Raw genomic sequence first — 17,951 nt, forward strand, 5'->3', positions numbered from 1 at the left:
CCCCACAGAAGTGACCACTGAGGACCTCGTTGAACAGGATGTGGCCGTGGAGACAAACGAGGAGAGAAACACAGAGAGAGAAACGAAGAGGAATGTCGTCACACCAGGCGTCATCGGAGGTACCAGCTCCCAGATCCACTCAACTCATTTCAGCAGAGGCTCTTCCAAGCCGTCGAGAGGGATGCAGCCCAACCTGATGTTCACAGGAAGGAGGATGAAGAGACCCTCTTTGCCATGAGCCTGGTGCCAACCCTGAAGAGGCTGCCTCAGCAAAGAAAAGCAGCAGTCAAAGTTAAAATGTATCAGCTGCTTTTCCAAGCCGAGTTCAATGGTACGCTTTTTTTTCTTCTCCACATCACAGGCAGTGTCATAAGTGTTGCGACAGTGAAGTAAAGTAGGTAATTCTTTACAGTATACTCATGTAGGCTAATTGGTATTTCAGATTAAAGTATTAATATGAGGCAAATGTACAGCTGTTGTTTCTAGGTTAGAAAATATCCCAAAACAACAGTTTACTGTCTAAATATTTGCCTGTCATATTCATCTTTATCTCTGAAATACAAATTCCATGAGTAAACAGCGAGTAATACCAACTTTACCACACTGTTCCAATATTTATGCCTCTAACTACACTATACAAGCAGTATTTAGTTAACATAAATCTCACATTTTATGTTGTTCTATTATGTTAAGCTTGTATGTGTTGTTTTTCTCTTCCCTTCCAGAGATGGAGTCCATTTAGCCAACCAGCTCACAGGAAGCACAGGAAGAGGAGGAATCGTCTGGTTGTTGTTTTGACCTCCCTCATTGTACCTTTCTTTTCACACACGTCCGTTCCGTTTAAATTCAGTCAATTCATAAAGTCATTTGTTTATAAAGTCTTAGGATAGCATTCATTATTAGTGTTACATAGATTTCTGAATTGACAGAATTGAAACTCATACACCGGAGAATTCACAGATGCTCTTGTTGGTCTCTTACGAGACTAAAGGTCAATATATTTATTTCATTTAAAACCACTTGAAAACCAGGGTGTTGAACCTTTTCGTGAAGTTATTTTCCATCGACTGGTCCATGACGTCCAGGGGCCATTTGTTTGTTTAGCTGTGTTATGGCTACACATTCTTTTCTTTTTTTCAGAGACACACACACACACCTACCTCTCCTCCACTCTTCTCTGTACCTCAGATCTCCAGTGCCCTGCCCTCTCTCTCTTTATGGCCATGTCTGCAGTTCCCCTACTACATCTAGGCTTTATGAGTAGTCCCTGTATCTGTCTGCAGTTCCCCTACTACGTCTAGGCTTTATGAGTAGTCCCTGTATCTGTCTGTAGTTCCCCTACTACGTCTAGGCTTTATGAGTAGTCCCTGTATCTGTCTGCAGTTCCCCTACTACGTCTAGGCTTTATGAGTAGTCCCTGTATCTGTCTGCAGTTCCCCTACTACGTCTAGGCTTTATGAGTAGTCCCTGTATCTGTCTGTAGTTCCCCTACTACGTCTAGGCTTTATGAGTAGTCCCTGTATCTGTCTGCAGTTCCCCTACTACGTCTAGGCTTTATGAGTAGTCCCTGTATCTGTCTGCAGTTCCCCTACTACGTCTAGGCTTTATGAGTAGTCCCTGTATCTGTCTGCAGTTCCCCTACTACGTCTAGGCTTTATGAGTAGTCCCTGTATCTGTCTGCAGTTCCCCTACTACGTCTAGGCTTTATGAGTAGTCCCTGTATCTGTCTGTAGTTCCCCTACTACGTCTAGGCTTTATGAGTAGTCCCTGTATCTGTCTGTAGTTCCCCTACTACGTCTAGGCTTTATGAGTAGTCCCTGTATCTGTCTGAAGTTCCCCTACTACGTCTAGACTTTGAGTAGTCCCTGTATCTGTCTGCAGTTCCCCTACTACGTCTAGGCTTTATGAGTAGTCCCTGTATCTGTCTGTAGTTCCCCTACTACGTCTAGGCTTTATGAGTAGTCCCTGTATCTGTCTGCAGTTCCCCTACTACGTCTAGGCTTTATGAGTAGTCCCTGTATCTGTCTGCAGTTCCTCTACTACGTCTAGGCTTTATGAGTAGTCCCTGTATCTGTCTGCAGTTCCTCTACTACGTCTAGGCTTTATGAGTAGTCCCTGCTATCTGTCTGTAGTTCCCCTACTACGTCTAGGCTTTATCAGTAGTCCCTGTATCTGTCTGCAGTTCCCCTACTACGTCTAGGCTTTATGAGTAGTCCCTGTATCTGTCTGCAGTTCCTCTACTACGTCTAGGCTTTATGAGTAGTCCCTGTATCTGTCTGCAGTTCCCCTACTACGTCTAGGCTTTATGAGTAGTCCCTGTATCTGTCTGCAGTTCCCCTTTTTTTCAGAGACACACACACCTACCTCTCCTCCACTCCTCTCTGTACCTCAGATCTCCAGTGCCCTGCCCTCTCTCTCTTTATGGCCATGTCTGAAGTTCCCCTACTACATCTAGACTTTGTAGTAGTCCCTGTATCTGTCTGCAGTTCCCCTACTACGTCTAGGCTTTATGAGTAGTCCCTGTATCTGTCTGCAGTTCCCCTACTACGTCTAGGCTTTATGAGTAGTCCCTGTATCTGTCTGTAGTTCCCCTACTACGTCTAGGCTTTATGAGTAGTCCCTGTATCTGTCTGTAGTTCCCCTACTACGTCTAGGCTTTATGAGTAGTCCCTGTATCTGTCTGCAGTTCCCCTACTACGTCTAGGCTTTATGAGTAGTCCCTGTATCTGTCTGCAGTTCCCCTACTACGTCTAGGCTTTATGAGTAGTCCCTGTATCCGTCTGTAGTTCCCCTACTACGTCTAGGCTTTATGAGTAGTCCCTGTATCTGTCTGTAGTTCCCCTACTACGTCTAGGCTTTATGAGTAGTCCCTGTATCTGTCTGGAGTTCCCCTACTACGTCTAGGCTTTATGAGTAGTCCCTGTATCTGTCTGGAGTTCCCCTACTACGTCTAGGCTTTATGAGTAGTCCCTGTATCTGTCTGCAGTTCCCCTACTACGTCTAGGCTTTATGAGTAGTCCCTGTATCTGTCTGGAGTTCCCCTACTACGTCTAGGCTTTATGAGTAGTCCCTGTATCTGTCTGTAGTTCCCCTACTACGTCTAGGCTTTATGAGTAGTCCCTGTATCTGTCTGCAGTTCCCCTACTACGTCTAGGCTTTATGAGTAGTCCCTGTATCTGTCTGCAGTTCCCCTACTACGTCTAGGCTTTATGAGTAGTCCCTGTATCTGTCTGCAGTTCCCCTACTACGTCTAGGCTTTATGAGTAGTCCCTGTATCTGTCTGCAGTTCCCCTACTACGTCTAGGCTTTATGAGTAGTCCCTGTATCTGTCCGGAGTTGTGCCAAAAAATACATGCTGTTGTTGTTCTCTTACAGATTACAGGCTACACATTCATTTTTTAAAAATGTTTACACGCACACACACCTCTTTCAATAGTTGTATTCTTAAAAAAAAAATAATACAACACACATACCTGTCATGTTCTTTCCTGTACTTGAATACTTATTAAATTATACTGTTTTCATAGTCAGTTGTTTATTAATATCTCATTTAGACTTAATCTTCTCATTTCTTCCCTACACCTTCGCGGATCTAAGACAAGATGAAAGTAAAAACACATTCTCTTCCTAATTCGTTTTTTTCCCACCTGTATTTTGTCAGGCCAGTGAACATGGTGGTAAACTGTACTATTTGTATGGACCCTAGGTTACCCTTTCCCTTTTATCATACTAACTCTATGTCGTACTACCTTAATTAGTGCTCCTGCTCACCTGATGTACCATGCCAGGTGTGTATAATACTGATGTTAATGGGAGAGGGAAGGGTTAAGGTCTGGTCTTTACTCCAAAATGTCACTTAAATATAGCTTCCAAATGAAGAGAGACAAGGAGACAAAGTAATCTGGGGAAAAAATGCAATTTTATGGACAATGGTGGATGGTTCTTAAAATAACCTTTGTGTTATTGGGCTCTTCAAAGAGCTGTTTCACTCCATGGCATACTGCCATGGGACTTCACCTGCTGGCGATGAGAAGTAGGTGGTCAGCTTCTCCCTCACCTGGAGTGCCTGTCTAGGGGCATTGTTGGCACCTGCCCTGGTGACATCAGGAAGGTGACCATTTGGCGTGCCCATCTCCATCCGGAGCGGCTCCTGGAATGACCTCCGCAGGTAGTTGTGGAGAACACATGTGGCCTTCACGCAGGCATCGACATTTGAGGGGCTGAGACCAAGCACTCTCCGATACATTCTCCACCGGGCTGCCAGAATCCAAAAGGCGCATTCAACAACTAACCTTGCCCTGGACAGTCGTTTGTTAAAGATCCTTACAGGCTTTGGCAATGGCAGCTGGCGTCCAGCGTAGGGCCTCATGAGGTTGGGTCTTAAAGGGAAGGCCTCATCGCCGACGAAGACGTGGGGAACAGGTCCCAGGTCTTCAGCTCCAGGGAGTGGTGCAGGTGGTGAAATCTCCAGGGTGCCATCCTGAAGTGCCTGGCCGAAGGCAGAGTTCCGGAGGGTCCTGCCATCACTTCCCTTAAGCACCAACATCGACAACACGGAAACAGTAGATGGCATCTACTACAGCCAAGAGTACAACTGAATATGTACCCTTGTAGTTGTAGAATTGCGAACCTGAGCACGGTGGAGCCTGAATTACTACATGTTTCCCGTCAATGGAGCCAAGACGGGGAAATTCCACCTCTCCAGGAACTTGGCAGCGATGGCCCTCCAGTCTTCCTCCTTGGCGACAGGCCAGACAGCCTGTCACCAACCAGACAGTCCCAAATGGCTTGTGCCACAGAGGGGACAATGCCTGCCACCGTGGACCGTCCAACTCGGAAGCTGAATCCTATGGTCCTGTAGGAGTCCCCTGTCGCCAAGAATCTGAAATATAATTCAAAATAATGATCAATAACTTCAATTCCACCCAGATATTCTATCTACTCATATCTACCTCATTACTGTTTATTCTGCTCTACTAATTATATTCTAATACTCATCAACCATCATTAACAATGCCTTGAAACAGTACAATTCAGTCTATGACTATATCATTAAACTGTAGCCCAGGCCAAATCTACTCTTAGAAAGAATGGTACTATCTACTTAAAAGGGTTCTCCGGCTGTCCCCATAGGAGATCCCTTTTTGGTTCCAAGTAGAACCCTATTGGGTTCCATGTATAACATTTTCCCCAAAGGGTTATACCTGGAACCAAAAATGGTTATCCTATGGGGAAAGCAGAAGGACACTTTTGGAACCTTTTTCTCTAAGAGTGTATGTGAGTCCAATAAGAATGTAATGAATGACTACAACAATGGGTCCTGGAGAAGACTGGCCTACCTTCATCAGAGCAGAAGGCACCCCAATTTTCTTTTCATTTGGTAACATTGTAACATAATTAAAAAAGGATTATAAACCAACTTTAGGAAAAGTTATAGTCCTACTGAACATTCTGTAAAAGTACATCTGATGTCAAATAGGGACTATTAACTAGAGAGCCTGTTAGCTAGCTAGGTTCCACATAAAAACAATGTATCAAATATCAATCAATTAGGGTATCAAAGGCTTTAAAAATGTACTAGAATGTAGCTTACCGGAGACAAATCGCCAGGCGTTCAACTGGGCTGATGGACTCCAGGTAGTTTGTATCCATCCGGGTGATCCTGGCTCCAACCATCTGGAGCAGATGATCGAACTGGCTTCGGTCCCGAAGCTCTTGAATGAGACGGTGGAACTCCCCTGCCTGCTTTCGGGACTTTAACCATCTCTGGACCCACACAGACCTGCGCTTTCGGCGGGGTTGGTCCCGGCCCAACAGCGCGATCAAGACCACCTTCCTCAACGTTGGTCTCATTGTTGAAAGAGCCGACTCTGCTATCTTGACTATTATGCATTTCGCTCCAAAGCTGCATTTTGGAGGGAAATTATATTATAGGCTCTCACAATTAATTTGTGGATGTCATCGAATAAATAATATACTTGGCAAATAAATGAATAAAAAATCTAAAGAAATTCTCCAGTCAAACTGTTTTTATTATGTAATCCCACATTTCTTTTTACTGGATATGTGTGCCACAAAAATTCAACATTCACATTTTGCTACTTTCTGTCAAGTCTACGCATACAATTTGATGCATACGTCGAACGTATGCACCACACAGAACGCACTGCAACTGCCTCTGCAACGCAATGCTGCAAGGCAAACGCTGCGTTCCATTGGAAATGAATGTACGTCTGGTGTATCGAAACGCAAATCGGTGTGTTCGAAGCGTTAGTCGATAGAAAGTAATACAGTAGAGTGGTTATTCATTGACTTTCATAACATGGCTTGGTCTAAATTCGGTCCCTCAAATTATGGGTACATAAGACTGGCCCTGTCTCTCAGGTAGGTGTGTGAGTGAGAGAGAAAGCGAGATGTCTCCTGATCCTCTCTAACAGGCATAGCATATTTGTGGTGCATTGGAATGACAGCAGAATGACTGGTCAGGCTAGACTTCTCAGACAGGTAGCTATACACTTCCTAACTAGTGATTGGGGGGGGTCGATTATTATTTTGGGATGATATTTGGCTCAAACTATCTGCATTAGCGAGTGCTTCCATTTTCTTTGTAAATAGTGAGCCAACGTGTTTTCTCGTGCTCTCTCTGCAGCTGACATAGTGAGCAATATGTTTGGAACATCGAATCGCAATACATGTCGTATCTGCTCCTAAGTATTGTGATAATATTGTATCGTGATGTTCCTGGCAATTCCTAGCCCTATTTCTGACCCAGACTCAACAGCCTTGGTTTCTCTAATGACTGCCTAGCCTGGTTCACTAACTACTTCTCGGAGTTCAGTGTGTCAAATCGGAGGGCCTGTTGTCCGGACCTCTGGCAGTCTCTATGGGGGTGCCACAGGGCCGACTCTTTTCTCTGTATATATCAATGATATCGCTCTTGCTGCGGGTGATTCTTTGATCCAGCTCTACGCAGATGACACCATTCTGTATAAATCTGGCCCTTGTTTGGACACTGTTTTAACAAACCTCCAAACAAGCTTCAATGCCATACAACTCTCCTTCCATGGCCTCCAACTGCTCTTAAATGCTAGTAAAACAAAATGCATGCTCTTCAACCGATTGCTGCCCGCGTTCGCCCGCCCGACTAGCATCACTACTCTGGACGGTTCTGACTTATGTGGACAACTATAAATACCTAGGTGTCTGGCTAGACTGTAAACTCTCCTTCCAGACTCACATTAAGCATCTCCAATCCAAAGTTAAATCTAGAATTGGCTTCCTATTTCGCAACAAAGCCTCATAAAACTGACTATCCTACCGATCCTTGACTTCGGCGATGTCATTTACAAAATAGCCTCCAATACTCTACTCAGCAAACTGGATGCAGTCTATCACAGTGCCATCTGTTTTGTCACCAAAGCCCCATATACTACCCACCACTGCGACCTGTATGCTTTCGTTGGCTGGTCCTCGCTACATATTCGTCACCATTCGTCACTGGCTCCAGGTCATCTATGAGTCTTTGCTAGGTAAAGCTCCGCCTTAGTTCAGCTCACTGGTCACCATAGCAACACCCACCCGTAGCACGCATTCCAGCAAGTATATTTCACTGGTCATCCCCAAAGCCAACACCGCCTTTCCTTCCAGTTCTCTGCTGCCAATTACTGGAACGAATTGCAAAAATCACTCAAGTTGGAGACTTATATCTCCCTCACTAACTTTAAGCGTCAGCTGTCAGAGCAGCTTAACGATCGCTGCAGCTGTACACAGCCCATCTGTAAATAGCCCATCCAACCAACTACCTACCTACCTCATCCCCATATTTGTTTTTGTTTTTCTGCTCTTTTGCACACCAGAGCAGTAGCCGATTTGCTGCTGGAGAGTTAGTCACTGATCCTACATCAGTGCCAAGGGCAGCACTAATATCTATACAGTGTCACCTCAGGTAGATTCTCCAAGCGTTCCATAATCCAAGACATTGGATGTACAGAACTGACACGTCTACACTACAACACTTGACTGGTTTGCTCTGTTCATTCTATTTCTATCTGAAGCGTTTCGGGATAGCATGCCAAATGAACACTCCCTTCCCCATCTTAATCAGGGAGATTGCTGTGTAAATGGAAATGTCCTTGTATGGCCCTGAGCTACCTGGCTGACTGGTTTTGCATAGCAGGGATGCCTTTGCCCTGTCAACTCGGTGACGTGTCAGAAGAAACACTATGGGGATTTATGAAGCTTTTTTATTGTATTTTTGTGAAAGCATCAGCATCTTGAAGGCCATTCAAAGATGCTTTCACAAAAATAAAATCACTTATATATATCCTCAGTGTTTCTCGTGACAGTACGTAGCTTTGACCCTGTCATAACTTCAACCAGGTCATTTTACAAGGTGTAATAGCTTTAATCGTTGACTTGGTTACATAAGACAAGGCCACCCTAGAACTTCCAGTGCTGAACCAGACACGCCTCAAGGAGTGTACAGTTCTCAGCAAACAGCTGAGGTAAATAATTGAGTAAATCTGTAGAGCACAATGAAGACTGCTCTGGAATCTAGGTCTACCTGTTACTATTAGTGACCTTTTGTGTTGAGGTATTCAACCCAGGTCTACTGTAATTAACTAGCCTGGAAATCCATACGGTTTCACTTCATTTTCTTTTCGGTTTCAGTTCACTAATAAGAGTGGAGTGGTATTTGTGTGGTAAATGTGGTACAGTGTTTTGATGTTCCTCTTCCTCCCAGTCTCACCCTCACTCTGTCTAACTCAGTGTTTATTCAGTATCTATGGAACCTGTTGGAGGGTAACAATGCTGCTGGATACAGTTCAGTGAATTTGGAGAAGGGTTTCACTTTTTTCTGTGTAGAAGGTGTGTACACTGACACAGCTTTTTAATGGGAAGTGTTGTGATAGTGTTTCTGTTCAGCAGGCCTAAAGCAGTTTCAAGGTATTCTGCCATAGTAAAGGGTATCCATGCAGTGTAAGAATCTATTCTGATATATCTTATCTCGGTGGTTACCTCGCAAATGGCACCCTAATCTATCTAGAGAGAAATTGCATGACTGTGTGCTCGATTTTATACACCTGTCAGCAACGGGTGTGGCTGAAATAGCCAAATCCACTCATTTGAAGGGATGGCCACATACTTTTGTGCATGTATAGTGTGTATATCTAGTGCACAACTCAAAAGTAGTGCACTAAATAGGAATTAGGGTACCATTTGGGACAGGGTGTTGGAGGTATTATAGTGTTTTGTCTTGGACGGGGAACATTCCTACTGTTGAGTCATGTCCTAAGCATGGCTCTGACTCTTGAGAGAGGCCTAGGGACCTGCTGTTTTTCAACTCTCTCTCTCCACCGCACCTGCTGTCTCTAACTCTGAATGATCGGCTTTGAAAAGCCAACTGACATTTACTCCTGAGGTGCTGACCTGTTGCACCCTCTACAACCACTGTGATTATTATTATTTGACCCTGCTGGTCATCTATGAACGTTTGAACATCTTGGCCATGTACTGTTATAATCTCCTCCCGGCACAGCCAGAAGAGGACTGGCCACCCCTCAGAGCCTGGTTCCTACCTTTTCTAGGGAGTTTTTCATAGCCACCGTGATTCTCCATCTGCATTGCTTGCTGTTTGGGGTTTTAGGCTGGGTTTCTGTATAGCAATTTGTGACATCGGCTGATGTTAAAAGGGCTTTATAAAAACATTTGATTGATCGCTAGGGGAACCAGACAGAATACACTGACACACACACAGAACACTCTATAGAGCTTTTGGAGGAACTAGAAAGCATGTTGGGGAAAATCCTGCTGCATACACAGACACAAATGCATTCATTCACACATGCATCTACCCCATAGGCACTCAAACAGACTATTCCATAGTATTCACTCTATAGTAGTGGTTCTCTACTCCGGTCCTCCAGTAACCTCAACAGTACATATTATTTGGGGGCCCCAGACGAGCACACCTGATTCTACTTGTCAACTGGTCGATTGTTTGATCGATAGACTGAGTAGTTGAGCAGTAGCATATGTGGCTCAGTTGGTAGAGCTTGGCACTTGCAACGCCAGGGTTGTGGGTTGGATTCCTACAGGGGACCAGTACAAAAAGAAGTATGAAAATGTATGAACTCACTATTGTACGTCGCTCTGGATATGAGTTCTGCTAAATTATTATTTTTATATACAGTGCCTTCGGAAAGTATTCAGACCTCTTGACTTTTTCCACATTTTGTTACGTTACAGCCTTATTCTAAAAAGGATTAAATAGTTTTTCTCCCCTCAATCTACACACAATTCCCCACAATGACAAAGCAAAAACATTTTTTTTGAAATTGTTGCTAATTTATTTAAAATAAAAACTATTACATTTACATATGTATTCAGACTTGACTCAGTACATTGTTGAAGCACCTTTGGCAGTGATTACAGCCTCAAGTCTTCTTTGGTATGACGCTACAAGCTTGCCACACCTGTATTTGGGGAGTTTCTCCCATTCCTCTCTGCAGAACCTCTCAAGCTCTGTCAGGTTGGATGGGGAGCGTCACTGCACAGCTATTTTCAGGTCTCTCCTGTTCGATTGGGTTCAAGTCCGGGCTCTGGCTTGGCCACTCAAGGACATTGAGACTAGTCCCTAAGCCCCTCCTGCATTGTCTTGGCTGTGTGCTTAGGGTCGTTGTCCTGTTGGAAGGTGAACTTTCGTTCCCAGTCTGAGGTCCTGAGCGCTCTGGAGCAGGTTTTTAAATCAAGGAACTCTGTACTGTGCTCCATTCATCTTTCCCTCGATCATGTCTAGTCTCCCAGTCCCTGCCACTGAAAAACATCCCCACAGCATGATGCTGCCACCACCATGCTTCACCGTAGGGATCTTGCCAGGTTTCCTCCAGACTTGATGCTTGGCATTCAGGCCAAAGAGTTCAATCTTGGTTTCATCAGACCAGAGAACCTTGTTTCTCATGGTCTGAGAGTCTTTAGGTGCCTTATGGCAAACTCAAAGCGGGCTGTCATGTGCCTTTTACTGAGGAGTGGCTTCTGTCTTCACACTATCATAAAGGCCTGATTGGTGGAGTGCTGCAGAGATTGTTGTCCTTCTGGAAGGTTCTCCCAATTCCACAGACTCTGTCAGAGTCACCATCAGGTTCTTGGTCACCTCCCTGACCAAGGCCCTTCTCCCCCGTCTGCTCAGTTTGCCTGGGCGGCCAGCTCAAGGAAGAGTCTTGATGGTTCCAAACTTCTTCCATTTAAGAATGATGGAGGCCACCATGTTCTTGGTGACCTTCAATGCTGCAGACATTTGTGCCTCGACACAATCCTGTCTCTGAGCTCTACGGACAATTCCTTCGACCTCATGGCTTGGTTTTTGCTCTGACATGCATTGTCAACTGTGGGACCTAATATAGACAGGTGTGTGCCTTTCCAAATCATGTCCAATCAATTGAATATACCACAGGTGGACTCCAATCAATTGTAGAAACATCTCAAGGATGATCAACGGAAACAGGATGCACCTATGCTCAATTTCAAGTGTTGTGTTTAGATTGAGGGGGGGGGGAAAAGTGTTTAATCAATTTTCAAATAGGGCTATAACGTAACAAAATGTGGAAAAAGTAAAGGGGTTTGAATACTTTCCAAATGCACTGTATGTATTGATATTGTCCTTGTTATAAAGGATGTTCTCTCCACACAGATATGTAATCTGATGACTATACCTTGGGAGGGTCAGTCATACTTGCATACTTTCACTTTTACAACACCCAATGGTGCTCACTTACAGGATTATGATCATTTTATAGTATCACACAATTTTCTTAGCACTCTCTGTCCTCAGATACACACAGTCTGATTAGATAAAAGACCTATAGCCTACAACAGGCATATATTGTTATATATTAACATTAGTTCATGGAAAACGGCACATTGATAATCAGGCCTATGTAATGTATTTAGAATCAGATCAATTCCTATAAAGCCGTGACACTTGTCCCTCAAACAGTGCGGACTGTTCTTTGTGCTTTCTGACGTAATACAATGCAACTTGGGTCCAATCAAGAAATAAAGCAATAAACCTTCTATAGGCCTAAATGGAAAAGCTGCATTAATTCAAAAACCTGTTCTTACTCAATTTCCTCAAGTGGTAAAACAAATGTACAGTTCTAGTAGTTGGTAAGGAAGTGTGACTACTTGACTTTTACTGTGTATTTTCATGCATATATATTTACATTTACATTTTAGCCATTTAGCAGACGCTCTTATCCAGAGCGACTTACAAATTGGTGCATTCACCTATAATATCCAGTGGAACAACCACTTTACAATAGTGCATCTAAATCTTTTAAGGGGGGGGGTTAGAAGGATTACCTTATCCTAACCCAGGTATTCCTTGAAGAGGTGGGGTTTCAGGTGTCTCCGGAAGGTGGTGATTGACTCCGCTGTCCTGGCGTCGTGAGGGAGCTTGTTCCACCATTGGGGTGCCAGAGCAGCGAACAGTTTTGACTGGGCTGAGCGGGAACTGTGCTTCCTCAGAGGTAGGGAGGCGAGCAGGCCAGAGGTGGATGAACGGAGTGCCCTTGTTTGGGTGTAGGGCCTGATCAGAGCCTGAAGGTACGGAGGTGCCGTTCCCCTAACAGCTCCGTAGGCAAGCATATATGAAAAGTAGGCTTGTTTATACACGGGCCATCAATGACAAACATCCGGGACCTATAAAACTCTTGACACTGAGAGAATGTGTTTAGTAAAAAGAATCATATAAACCAGGGACGGGCAACTGGCAGAAAGCAGTCAGGGTCTCAGTTTACTGATGAGAGTTAGAATAGTAGAATACACCATGTGCAATTTAGAAATGTGGTTGTTCATCAGCAGTTTCTCTCTTGTTATGTTAGTCACTAACATGTCAGCTAGCCCATGTCAACTAAAACTTTTTAGATTGGGACGTTAGTCTAGCGGCCAGCTATCTAAACTTGTAGTAATCATGGTCAAATTACTGACCGGGGGGCCCCCATTGATTTTGTTTGTCACTCACTCAGATGTCATATTAAAAACTGCAAACATTTCTATCTACCTTATGGCAAAATGTGTAGAATTGCAGGAAATTAGCTGTCAAACTGCTAATAATAGCAGGAAATCAACTCTAAAAAAACTTCTCTCTAATGCCAAGAGGGGGGCCGCAGATTTTATTTGCTCACAAGGTGGAAGAAACTAAATTTAGCTTAGGGCCCCCAAAAGGCTAGGTTTGGCTCTTAATACATGTGTGGGTATGGAGACCCGCGAGCCACTGATGAGTTCAGATTTTGTTTTTCCCCCCACCCCCATAAAAGTTGCCCATCACTGATATAAACCAATATTCACATGTGAAAATCATTATTTTATTTTTGAACAAAGTTCCATGTTCTCAACACAACAACACCTTGAAACACACAAACTATGACTATCTAGCATAGTGGAGGTCTGTTGTGATGTCTGGGTCCTCCAGCAGGGGCCGGGGTCACTATGCCGCCTTCTGCTTATTCTCTTGTTCTATAACAACAGAAGCAGTACCATTTCAGACTGGGCAGAGCCATACAGAAAGAGAGAGTCCAACCCCTATTTTTGCCATAATCACATGTACACGCACACAAATAGAAGAAGGATGACTTACTCTCCTGGCCAGTTGTGTAGACGTAATAGACGGTAGCTGTGAAAACAGCTAGTACCCCCAGTCCCAACAGAGCAGGCGTGGAGACTGTTGCTGTTCCCACTGAAAAGGCATATTGACCAGCACTGATCGTCAACCAGTTCCTGGGTAGAAAGAAAACAGTCACTAACTTTTCAACACTTTCATTTACAGTTTTCTTTCAGTCAGTTTGGTGCAATTTCCACAAGCATGTGGTAGGGGAGAGTGGGGTAAGTTGAGCAAAAGAGGTACGTTGAGCCACACTTGTTTCTAGGAAACCATATACAAATTGAATCATTTAACCAAATATTTAAGAAGAGGTCATCATTTCATGGAGTCTGAAGAAAGAAACCTATGGAAAAAGTGGTAAGCAAGTTAGGTAAAAAAAACAACAGATTTTCACCAAGACAAATTAATTTATTGCGTTAGAGGTTTCACGATGCTTGTATCTAAACCAAAGTATATCATTTTAAGATTGTTCTGTACATCATTTGGGGTCTCCATAAGCATCTATATGAGGTCCTAAACCTAGCATGAAAGTGCATCCTTGTAGCTGTGTGGGCTAATATACTCAAAATGTTTGCCTTTGAGGTAAGTTGAGCCAATGGTTGACTCAATGGCAAGTTGAGAAAATTGTATTGTTTTCTTCCCATGCGTAATGCAAGACATTAGCTCTGGGATATGTTAAAAGTGTTTAATAAAGTACAAAGTGTTTGTTAGGTGTTAAGTCTGTGTTAAAAGATGCTTCAAATTATTAAAAGACAAAAAATAGACATGGTTTAAAAAAAGTAGGGGTTATAGTTAATTCAGTACAGACATTTGTAGGCGGCTTAACTTACCCCATACCAGGGTAAGTTGTGCCAAGAGTTCACTATTTTGGACAAGCTATTTTTTCAAAACTGTAATGTTTACATGAATTCTGATTATTTCCAGGGATACACAACATCCTGAAATATATGTACATATCTTTGTTAGAAAGAATACTACACTGAACAAAAATATAAAGCAGCATGTAAAGTGTTGGTTCCATGAGCTGAAATAAAAGATCCCATAAATATTGCATACACACAAAAAGCTTATTTCTCTCAAATTGTGTGCACAAATTTGTTTACATCCCTGTTAGTGAGCATTTTAGCCTTTCTCAAGATAATCCATCCACCTGACTGGTGTGGCATGTCAAGAATCTGATTAAACAGCATGATAACTACACAGGTGCACCTGTCATTGTAAATACACATTTTTTCTTAACTGACTTGTCTAGTTAAATAAAGGTTAAATAAATTCCCATTGAGTGGGCCTGGCTCCCAAATGACTTCCATAGATTAGGGCCTAATGAATTTATTTAAAATGGACAGATTTTCTTATATGAACTGTAACTCAGTTAAATCTTTGAAATTGTTAAATGTTGCGTTTATAATTATCAAGCTGAAAAATCAAACTCTATCCCAGGGTTAGGTTATTATCTTACTTTTTACCTGGGCTTTGCGCCTTTCATATTTATTTTGATCCAGACAAACTCCCCAGTCACTGCTGGTGACAAGCATACCCATAACATGATGCTTCTGAAATATGAATGGGCAAACCTAGGTAAAAAGTTAGAGGAAAACTTGCCATAGTCTTCTGAAAACCTAACCGTGGGTTACAAATTCCAGGCAGCAGCTCCTGGCTGTGCAAGGAGTGTGTAGACCTTCACTAGCCACTGTAAAATTATATATTTTTACATCATAAATGTATCAATTGAGAACAATTTGGGTAGAAAGGTCAAACCAAATCATATATGGATGTGGCTGTAAATACTGCATCATCATTCTCCATCAGCCAGTGCTTCAATAGGCCAAGGCAAATTGGAAAGTGCTACCATTTGAAATGGTGTACAATGCACTGCTGAAATACCAGGGTTGTAAATTACAGTATATTCTACTCATTATCTGAATTTCATTGATACACTGTAAAAGTATAATTTTAGCTGATGTTACTGTAGCAGTTACAGTAACAAGTTGCATAGAAAAGTTGATCTTGTACATGGGGCAGAAATGGCATACATAACCAAGATCAAATCAAAGTGTATTTGTTACGTACGCCGAATACAACAGGTGTAGACCTTACAGTGAAATGCTTGCTTACAGGTGCTAACCAACAGTATACACTATACATTTTTACTGTGAATCATTATCTGGCAGGTAGCCCAGCGGTTAAGAGTATCGGGTCAGTAACTTAAAGGTTGCCGTTTCAAATCTCCAAGCCAATTAGGTGAAAAATCTGTCAATGTGCCCTTGGGGAAAGCACTTGACCCTAATTGCTCCAGCATCAACAATGGTTTATCTCTGGCTGTTACACCACTCTCCGAGGAGGATAAGCAACAACAAAAAGTCCAATTCACATGTGTATAAAACACACTTGTACATGTGTATAAAACACACTTGTACATGTGTATAAAACACACTTGTACATGTGTGAAATAGAATAAATGTAAGCAACCACATTATTATCTGATGTATTGGTGACTAAACAAAATGTTTTCATGGTATTTCATGAGAAACTTTGATTTTGCATTAATGACTTAGGGGTGAAAGATGTGTTCAACTCCAATGAATGCTCAATCAAAGGTTCTGAACTTCAGAAAGGGGGCATCACAAGTGTTATCAGTTAAGACTTTTGTACTGAGTTTAAAAAACTACCACTCAGGCTACATCTGAAAAATGATTGAAAAAAAACTGTAAACCCACTACACATATACTATCTGACTGTTCACTACTACACAAGACCTAATTGTGAATAACGCTACATCGCTGGTTCCTTTGTCACATTTCTGTTACCTTTTAGTAGTAACTGCAAATCAGAGTAGAAGCAAGCAAGTAGCAGAAAGAAGGTATACTCACGCTGTCAAAACCATTGTTGAGATTGTAGAGTTCGTTGCTCTCCTGACAAGTAGGTTAGAGATGACTGGGGAGAAAAATAGCAGGTTTCTGTTTGAATGTTAAATGACGAGACAGAGGCATTGATGCGAGTAACCAGTCTGGTTCAGTATATTGCAATACATCCGGGTATCTCAAGCACACCGGTAAAACACTGGAGTTGCAGTAATTAACATTTACCAACAGATGGCATCACTGTGCCATCTTACACCCATAACATCTTCCCTTTTATAAAATAGGACAGGAGCTGTCAATTCACTAACAAAACAAACCTAGTAGTAATTTCCAACATGAACAGTTTATTTTTATTTTTTTCTTCAGTTAACACATTTTGATACTGTCTTCACTTTTAACTCTGTCAACAATCCCTAATGGGAAACCTACAGATCAAGTATTTTTGGTGGCTGGGACAGACGCCTGCAGTGTGAAAAGACGTGGACTGCGGGTTCCCGCACAGGCGTGTCACATCACTGTCTAAGGGGAGTATTGATGGGCGAGGGAGCGGCCGACCTGTGATCCCCTGGCTCTTCGCCCAGTGCCTCAGGCCACATGTGACTTGCTGGGGTTCCGTCTTTTGCTATGCGACCCCTAATAACCATCAGGGTTCTGAGTAGGTGCTGGCTCAGCAATCCGAAGGTCAACCCTGTTATGACGGTACAGTGATCCATTCACTTCGACCAAGTAGGAGCGTGGTGCCACTTTCTGTACACAGGATCCGAGTCTCCAGAGGCCCGTCCGGTCCCCTGGTAGTGGCTTCATTCGCACCGTTTCACCCACCCTGAGCTCAGGTAAGTCTTTTGCTGATTTGTCATAGATTAACTTGGAGACCTGTCTTCTGTGACGTAGCTTCACCAGCACGTCTGTCATCACACATGGCTCCAGGAGAGTGCTGGCTACTGGCAGAGCTGCTTTTAAATGCTGTGCCATGAGGCGCTGGGCCGGGCTGCTATCCATGCCTTCTGTCGGGGTATTGCGCCACTGCAGGATTGCTTTCCAGGCATCTTTGCCCTCTCGCAGAGCTTTTTTGCGGTTCTTTGCGGTTCTTTGCGATTCTGACTGCTGACTCAGCCTTCCCATTAGCTTTTGGGTGTCGTGGTGATGAAGTGACGTGCTCGAATTCCCATTCTGCAGCAAATTTTCGGAACTCAAATCCAGAAAATTGGGGTCCATTATCTGAAATTACCCTATCTGGCTGGCCATAGCGGCAAACTGAGCCTTGCAGCGTTTGATCGTTGTCTCTGCTGAGAGGTCGGGGAGGAGGTCAATCTTCCAGAAGTCTGAGTAATGATCGACTACCAGCAGAAAGTCTTTGCTACTGTGCTGGAAGAGATCTCGACTTACTATCTGCCAGGGGCGCATTGGTAGCTCGTGGGACATCATCGTCT

General features: G+C 43.3%; 1 long non-coding RNA gene across 1 annotated transcript; it reads right to left on the minus strand.

The window, feature by feature from the left end:
• Positions 1 to 13,342: 13,342 nt before the first annotated feature.
• Positions 13,343 to 16,840, minus strand: LOC106588791 (uncharacterized). Its single transcript, XR_001324712.2, has 3 exons — positions 16,531 to 16,840; positions 13,637 to 13,776; positions 13,343 to 13,515 (listed from the first exon to the last, which is right to left on the minus strand). It is a non-coding gene; the product is annotated as an uncharacterized lncRNA (long non-coding RNA).
• Positions 16,841 to 17,951: the final 1,111 nt, after the last annotated feature.

The sequence above is a fragment of the Salmo salar genome, chromosome ssa27 (assembly GCF_905237065.1).
Source record: "Salmo salar chromosome ssa27, Ssal_v3.1, whole genome shotgun sequence".
NCBI classification, from domain to species: Eukaryota; Metazoa; Chordata; class Actinopteri; order Salmoniformes; family Salmonidae; genus Salmo; species Salmo salar.